Source organism: Neophocaena asiaeorientalis, unplaced genomic scaffold (assembly GCF_003031525.2).
Source record: "Neophocaena asiaeorientalis asiaeorientalis breed wild unplaced genomic scaffold, Neophocaena_asiaeorientalis_V1.1 scaffold473, whole genome shotgun sequence".
Taxonomy (NCBI): Eukaryota; Metazoa; Chordata; class Mammalia; order Artiodactyla; family Phocoenidae; genus Neophocaena; species Neophocaena asiaeorientalis.
This window is the reverse complement of record NW_020174935.1, coordinates 2,340,181-2,348,738: the sequence shown is the minus strand read 5'-3', so window position 1 is coordinate 2,348,738 and position 8,558 is coordinate 2,340,181. Positions and strand designations below refer to the sequence as shown.

Sequence of the window (8,558 nt, the reverse complement as noted above, 5' to 3'; positions counted from 1 at the left end):
AAGGGTCTCAGATGGCAGGTGGTGCAGTCATAGGAAAGTGTCAGGTGACCTGGAGAGTCCTGGTTAAAGGCGTCCTGTGTCTCGTGGGGACCAGCCCGAGTTAGCTCCCCTCTGCTCAGTCACTAGTTAGGAGCAGTCCATTCCTGCAACCTTGGCAGGAACATGAAGGTGGATCTGGAAAGGCAGCAGCTGGAGCCGTCTGTCAGTGATATGCACAATCCCTATTTTACAGTCATGAAAAATGAAGCCCAGAGAAGTTAGGTCACTTGCCCAAGGTCACACAGCTAGGAAGCAGTGGAGCTCCTTTGCTTCAAGGGCTGTCTTTGTGACCCCCTACTTCATGACAGTGTTGTTATGGGTTGAATCGTGTCCCCCCAGATTCATGAAGTCCTAATCCCCAGTACCTCAGAATGTGACCTTATTTGAAAATAGGTCGTTGCAGTTGTAATATGTTTTGTTTTGTTTTGTTTTGGCCGTGCTGCATGGCATGTGGGATCTTAGTTCTCCAATCAGGGATCGAACCCACGCCCCCTGCAGTGGAAGCACGAAGTCTTAACCACTGGACCGCCAGGGAAGTCCCAGATGTAATATGTTAATATGTGATCATAGTGGAGTCAGGTGGGCCTCTAATCCAATATGACGGTGTGAATTCCTCTCTAAAGTGGAGCCATAATACCTACTTCACAGTGTTGTCGTGGGTTCACAACACACGGGGGAATGTATGCAAAGATGTCCAAACTGGGAAAGGCAAGGTGGTGCTCTTATTACAGAGAGGGAGACTGAGGCCCAGGGAGTTGAAGTGACAGCTAGAATGTGGCAGAGCCAGGAACTTAACGCAGGCCCCTTAGAGCCCCGGGTGGATCTGACTTCCTCTGGTCCCTGCCAACCCCTGGAAATGGCCCAGCATGACAAGAGGAAGCCAACTCCTGCAGGAATGTGCCCCGGCCCCTATCCAGCAGCATGACCGAGGCTGGGATCCTTCCCCGGCTCGGTTCCAGCTCCTGACCATGGCCAGGTGCTCACGGACAACACCATGTCCTGTGGCTCCTGTCCCTGCCTCCTGTGGCTCAACCCTCTGGAGGATATCTGTGCGGGGGACTCCTCTGGCCAGCCACCCCCGGGGCCCAGTCGTGACCTCCCTCCTGCATCTGCCCCTCAGCTCTGTCTGTGGAGACTCCTGGCTTCCGAGCCATCCAAGGGAAGCAGGCCCTCCTTGAGTCCAGCCCGGTGCCACCAGGCTGCCCATCTGCAGGCTGTTTCCCCACCTGGCAGCTCCTGGAGACAAGGCCTCTCCTTTTCGGCACTCCAGACCCCTCCCTGAGCACCCCAGACCCCAGACCCCAGACCCCCAGTGCCCACCCCAGGCTTCAGGAGCCCAAAGGAAGGGGAGTTTGCTGGAAGATGGTCAGAACTGACAAAGAAAAGGGCAAAAGGTGTCTTTCCTGAGCATCCAGAGGGCTATGGAAAAAGCAGGACTGGTGTTTGAGTCTCAGCTAGAACACTGCTAACTGCGTGGCCCTCCATCCAGCCACTCATTCAACAAATACCTACCTAGCACCTACCGTGCATCAGACCCTTAGAGAGGGTGGTATATGCACGACTCTGGACTCAGACAGACCTGGTTCAAGTCCCAGCTCAGCCCTTTACTGTGTGACCTCAGACGAGTTGCTTAACCTCTCTGAGCTTTCTTTGTCTCATCAGTTAAATGGAAGGAATTTTACCATCCTCTTTTCAGGATTGCTGGGAAGATAGAATAGACATCGGTAAGGAGTTTTGCATGCACCCGGCACCCAATGAGTACTCCATAAATGGCCTTGTTGCTGCTATAGAAGGTGCTGGAGGTTGAAAGGTAAGTAACGTGGAGCCCCTGCCCTTGAGAAGCAAATGGAGAGAGAGAGAGATGAACCTGAATCAGTGATTAGTAAAAACACACCCTGGGTTTGGCATAGAAGGACAGACTCGCTGGATGGGGTGGGGGCAGGAAGGAATAAAGAGGATGGAGAATCCAAAAGGCTTCCCGGAGGAGGTGCCCAACCTTAGGGAATTCAGCTAACTTCTCTAAACATCTCATCAATTGTTTATTTTCTTTAACGAGTAATTCTTAGGCAAAACTGTAGTCACCAAAAGCAGGTCAGTAGGTACCAGGGGTGCAGGGAAGCAGTTGGATAGCACTGTACGTATTATTTTATAACCTGTTTTTTCCACTGAATATAATTTTAATGTTTTATTTCATTATTCTTCTACAATAAAGTTCTTATTTCCTTCATGGCATTCCATTGTAAAGATACAACCAAGATTAATTAACCAGTTTCCCTTGCATGATGTCTTGGTTGTTTCCTGCTCCTCAGGATTCAACTCCAGGTTGCATGGTGTATCCCTGTAGACCAAGATTTCTTAACCTTCTCTGTGCAAGAGAGCCCCTGGCCACCAGGAGAAGCCTGCCACCCCCAAAAAATAATATTTTAAAATGCATAAAATAATATACCAAAGTTTGCAAAGGAAACCAATTATCCTGAAACACATTTATCAAAATATGTTTTAAAATTGGGCTACAGCGGTCCAAAGAAGGTGTGAGACCCATGGAACAGAGCAGCCCACGGGTCTTCAGGCTGGCTGTGGCCTGAAGCACCCAGCCCCACCCAGCCCCGCCCAGCCGTGATCAGCTGAACCCCGCAACACCCACAGATGTGTGAGTTTATTTTAAACCACTGAGTTTTGGGACTTCCCTGGTGGAGCAGTGGCTAAGACTCCGCACTCCCAAGGCAGGGGGCCCGGGTTCGATCCCTGGTCAGGGAACTAGGTCCCGCATGCATGCTGCAACTAAAAGTTCGCATGCCACAACTAAGGAGCCCATGTGCTGCAACTAAGGAGCCCTGGAGCCTCAACTAAGCAGCCCGCCTGCCGCAACTAAGACCCGGCACAACCAAATAAATAAATAGAAATAAATATTAAAAATAAATAAACCAATAATGATGCATTATTGGAATAGTGTGTTACACAGCAAAGGCTAACTGATAACAGTGGGGGAGGATAGTCTTCCTACAGAAAGCATCACCTAAGCTTCTGATTAAACCTGGAGCAGAAATGGCAAGTAAGCATATGAAAAGATGCTCCACATGTCTTTGGGGAACTGCAAATTAAACAACGAGTTACCACTACATACTTATTAGAATGTCTAAAATCCAAAACACTGACACCACCAAATGCTCGCAAGGATGTAGAACAAGAGGAATTTTCCTTCATTGCTGATGGGAATGCAAAACGGCACAGACACTTTGGAAGACAGTTTGGTGGTTTCTTACAGAGTTAAACATAGTTTCACAATATGATCCAGCAATTGCGCACCTTAGTATTTATCTAAATGAGTTGAAAATTACATCCACACAAAAACCTGCACATGGATATTTATAGAAGCTTTATTCATGATTGCCAAAACTGAAGCAACCAAGATATCCTTCAGCAGATGAATGGATAAAGAACTGTGGGAGGGGCTTCCCTGGTGGCGCAGTGGTTGAGAATCTGCCTGCCAATGCAGGGGACACGGGTTCGAGCCCTGGTCTGGGAAGATCCCACATGCCGCGGAGCAACTGGGCCCGTGAGCCACAATTACTGAGCCTGCGCGTCTGGAGCCTGTGCTCTGCAACAAGAGAGGCCGCAATAGTGAGAAGCCCGCGCACCGCGATGAAGAGTGGCCCCCGCTTGCCACAACTAGAGAAAGCCCTCACACGGAAACGTAGACCCAACACTGCCTATAAAAAAAAAAAAAAAAAAAAGAACTGTGGGAATCCAGACAAGGAAATATTATCAGAGATAAAAAGAAATGAGCTATTGGGACTTCCCTGGCGTTCCAGTGGTTAGGACTCTGCACTTTTCACTGCTGTGGCCCGGGGTTCAATCCCCAGTCAAGGAATTAAGATCCTGCAAGCCGCACAGCACGGCCAAAAAAAAAAAAAAAGAGCTATTAAGCTTCATGAAAAGACGTGGAGTAACCTTAACTGCATATGGTTAAGTAACGAAGCCAGTCTGAAAAGGCCACGTACTGTATGATACCAGCTATATGACACTCTGGAAAAGGCAAAACTAGACACAGTAAAAAATCAGTGGTTCCAGGGGTTCAGGAAGAGAGAGGAAGGGAGGAATAGGTGAAGCACAGGGCATTTCTAGGGCAATGTAAATATTCTATACAGTACTGTAATGGTGGATACGTGACATTATGCATTTGTCAAAACCCATAGATTGTGCAACATAAAGAGTGAACCCTGATGTAAACTGTGGACTTTAGTTAAGCATAATGTATCATTCATATACACAATGGAATACTACTCAGCCATAAAAAAGATTGAAATAATGCCATTTGCAGCAACATGGATGGGCCTAGAGATTATCATACTAAGTGAAATAAGTCAGGAAGAGAAAGATAAATACCATTCTATATCACTTATATGTGGAATCTAAAATATAACACAAATGAACTTATCTATGAAACAGACACACAGACATAGAGAACAGACTTGTGGTTGCCAAGGGAGAAAGGGGGTGGGGGAGGGAGGGATTGGGAATTTGGGGTTAGCAGATGAAAACTATTATATATAGAATGGGTAAGCAACAAGGTCCTACTGTACAGAGCAGGGAACTATATTTGATATCCTGTGATAAACCATAATGGAAACGAATATAAAGAGGAATATATATATATATGTATAACTGAATCACTTTGCTGTACAGTAGAAATTAACACAACTGTACTTCAACAAAATAAATTTTTTAAAAGTAGTAATAATAATGCATCATTATTGGTTTAACAATGGTAACAAATGTATCAGTAATGCAGGACATTAATAATAGGGTAAACTCTGGGGGCAGTGAGATGAGAAGTATGTGGTAACTTTCTGTATTTCCTGCTCAATTTTTTTTTTTTTTCTTTTTTTTTTCCCGGTACGCGGGCCTCTCACTGTTGTGGCCTCTCCCGTTGCGGAGCACAGGCTCCGGACGTGCAGGCTCAGCGGCCATGGCTCACGGGCCCAGGCGCTCCGCGGCATGTGGGATCTTCCCGGACCGGGGCACGAACCCGTGTCCCCTGCATCGGCAGGCGGGCTCTCAACCACTGTGCCACCAGGGAAGCCCAATTTTTGTTAACACTTTTTAAAAATTTTTATTTATTTATTTTTGGCTGCGTTGGGAATTCGTTGCTGCACATGGGCTTTCTCTAGTTGTGGCGAGCGGGGGCTACTCTTTGTTGAGGAGCACGGGCTCAGTAGTTGTGGCTCACAGGCTCTAGAGCGCACGCTTGGTAGTTACAGCTAATGGGCTTAGTTGCTCCGTGGCATGTGGGATCTTCCCGGACCAGGGCTCGAACCCGCGTCCCCTGCATTGGCAGGCGGATTCTTAACCACTGCACCACCAGGGGAGTCCCCTCCTCCTCAATTTTTATTTTTTTTTTTTTTTTTGGCCACGCAGCGTGGCTTGTGGGATCTTAGTTCCACAACCTGGGATTGAACCCGGGCCCTTGGCAGTGAAAGCGCCAAGTCCTAATCACTGGGTCACCAGGGAATTCCCTCCTGCTCAATTTTATTTTCTGTCGGTTTTACTGAGATATTACTGATGCACAGCACTGTATAAGTTTAAAGTGTACAGCATAGTGATTTGACTAACATACATTATGAAATGATGACCCCAGTAAGTTTAGTGAATATCCATCATCTCATATAGATACAAAATTTTCAAAAATAGAAAAAAGTTGTTTTCCTTGGGATGAGAACTCTTAGGATTTACTTCCTTAAGAGCTTTTCATATGTAACATACAGCAGCATTCATTATATCTATCAGGTTGTACATTACATCCCTAGTACTTATTTATCTTATAACTGGAAGTTTGTACTTTTGACCACCTTCATCCAATTCCCCCTTTCCCCACCCCCCCCCCCCTGCCCCCAATCTGATCTCTTTTTCTATGAGTTTGTTCAGCCGTTTTTGAAATATAATGACCTACAATACTATGTTAGTTCTTGGTGCACAGCATAGTGATTCGATATTTCTGTACATTTCAAAATGATCACCACTCAACTTTTACGTAAACCTGAACCTGCTCTAAAAAATAGTCTTATGAAACAAAAGAAAATGGGTTGTACTTATGGATGTGCTTCTTATGAATGCATTTAATAGCAAGATCCCATAGCGGGGCTAATAATGATGGAACTCTGAAATGGTGATGAGTGGCCGACGCTCTGATTTCTGCAACGCTGTGATTTCTGTTGACAGCAAAGCCACAGGTATGGCTAATTCTACTGTGGTTTGCTGCCTATATTTGTAAGTGAAGGAAGTGCTAAATTTCATCGAGACGTTCCTGGAAATAAAGGTGTCATGTTTTTGTTCCCCATCCAGGTTCACAGATCCCTGCTGTACAGTTACCTTTCTTTGACCTTCTGATAAACTCCAGGAAATGGTTTTGTCGGGTCAGAAGATGCACATTTTTAAAAGGTTTTGCTGCAATTGGAAAATTGTCTTCCAGTTTGCAGGTACAGTTTCCAGTCACCCAGCATATAAAAGGGCCTGTTCTCCTGCCTCCAACCTGCAGCCAGGGGTCCTGGGATTCTGCATCCCCTGGGCCACTCTGCTCTTTAATACTGAAGTGAAAATCACCTAAGCGTCAAGGCTCACTTTGCCAGTGACTTCCAAGCAATGCTTTCTGTTTCCTGCTCTGACCTGGTTGCCACTCATCACCTCGGCCACCTCCCTTCCTCTGGACCACTGCCCTTCTCCCCAGAAATGGGTAACCTCCTGCCATCTGGTGACATCTCCAGGCTTCAGCTCTCAGGATGGCTTCTCTGGGCTCAGCACCCTCCCTGAATTCCCTAAAACACAGCTACCACCAACCTGACAAAACCTGGCTGCAGGTTTGGGGAGAACAAAAGGCAGATTTAAATCGGAGATCAGGGACTTCCCCAGTGGTCCAGTGGTTAAGACTCCGTGCTCCCAATGCAGGGGGGCCTGGGTTCGATCCCTGGTCAGGGAACTAGATCCCACATACCGTAACTAAGAGTCCACAGGCCGCAACTAAAGACCCAGCACAGCCAAATAAATATTTAAAAATTAAAAATAAACTGGAAGTCCACAGTCTGGGATTCTTCACGGGGGCCACATGCCTGCTTTCTTCTTACCCCCCACTGGCCTCTGTGCAGGGGCTCAGTGCCCTTGACTGGGTCCCTATTGCCCAGCATGTAGACCTCTCCAGCCCCCACCCCAGGGGAGAAGAAATCCTGGCCTCCCGTCTAAAGCTTGCTTCACCTCCTTCTCCTGCACCCTCCTGCACAGAGCAGTCCAAAATCGAGATTAAGGGGGAAAAAAAAGTTCTTTAACTAGCTGACCCAGTTTATATAACTGAATAGAATACTTAACATCTTAGTCTAAAGCAGCTGTCTTTGGGCGTCCCCAAGAACAGCAGGAAGCTCTTACTTCACAGCTGCCTGACCAAGAGGGCTCAAGAAAGTGGTCTTTCCAAAACAATCCAGAACAAAGGGAGGATCGTCTCTGTAAACAGATCCCCTCTGCTGCCCTAGAATGCAAAAGATGTTTATAACCTTTACGATTGTCACAGTTTCTATCATCGGCAGTTTTATGATGCATTCTCCCATGGCGCCCCATGACGCTCTCGTTTTATTAAAATGAATGTTTGATAATTTAGTAAAATTTATTTTTTTAATTAATTTATTTATTTTGGCTGCATTGGGTCTTCATTGCTGCGCACGGGCTTTCTCTAGTTGCAGCGAGCAGGGGCTACTCTTCTTTGCAGTGTGCGGGCTTCTCATTGCAGTGGCTTCTCTTGTTGCAGAGCACAGGCTTTAGGTGCACGGGCTTGAGTAGTTGTGGCTCGTGGGCTTTAGAGTGCAGGCTCAGTAATTGTGGCACACGGGCTTAGTTGCTCCGTGGCATGTGGGATCTTCCCAGACCAGGGCTCGAACCTGTGTCCCCTACATTGGCAGGTGGATTCTTAACTACTGCGCCACCAGGGAAGTCCCTAATTTGGTAAATTTTAAATGGTACTTCAATTTGATTTAATTTATATTTCTCTGATTACTAGAAAAATTGAACTCTGGCCCATTTAAATTTCTTCCTATGTGAATTGTCTGTTTAGATTAGGAACCTATATTTCTCTCTGGTAACATGTAGGAAGTATTTTCCCCAGTTTTCCATTGTCTTTTTAACTTAATTTGTTGACCTAAAGTGTTTACACTTTTACGTAGTCAAGTCTCTCAGTACTTTCCTTTCTGGTGGCCACCTTCTGTGTTATGCTGAGAAAGACCTCCCTTACCCCAAATTCACATAAATAATCACTTAAATGGTTGTGTTTACTCCATTTGGAGTTTTAATGCAGTGTAAGGGATCCAACTTGATTGTTTCCAAGTATATAGCCAATTTCACATTAAAGTCTTCTATTGAATAGTCTCTTCTTTCCCCCACGGCTTTGAAATGCTACCTTTATTAGTTTTGGAAATCCTATACACCAGTTCCTTTGTTTTTAAAATCCCTACTACCTCCCAGCGATGTGATGATGATTAAAT

The 8,558-nt window shown here is 46.0% G+C and overlaps 1 long non-coding RNA gene across 1 annotated transcript in view; it reads left to right on the top strand.

Moving 5' to 3' along the window:
* Window positions 1-7,737, top strand: part of LOC112410770 (uncharacterized) — a 15,252-nt gene extending 7,515 nt beyond the window's left edge. Inside the window, exons 2-3 of the long non-coding RNA XR_003005501.1 lie at window positions 1,736-1,849; window positions 6,382-7,737. This is a non-coding gene — a long non-coding RNA (uncharacterized LOC112410770). The remainder of the gene's footprint in view (window positions 1-1,735; window positions 1,850-6,381) is intronic.
* The last annotated feature ends 821 nt before the right edge of the window (window positions 7,738-8,558 follow it).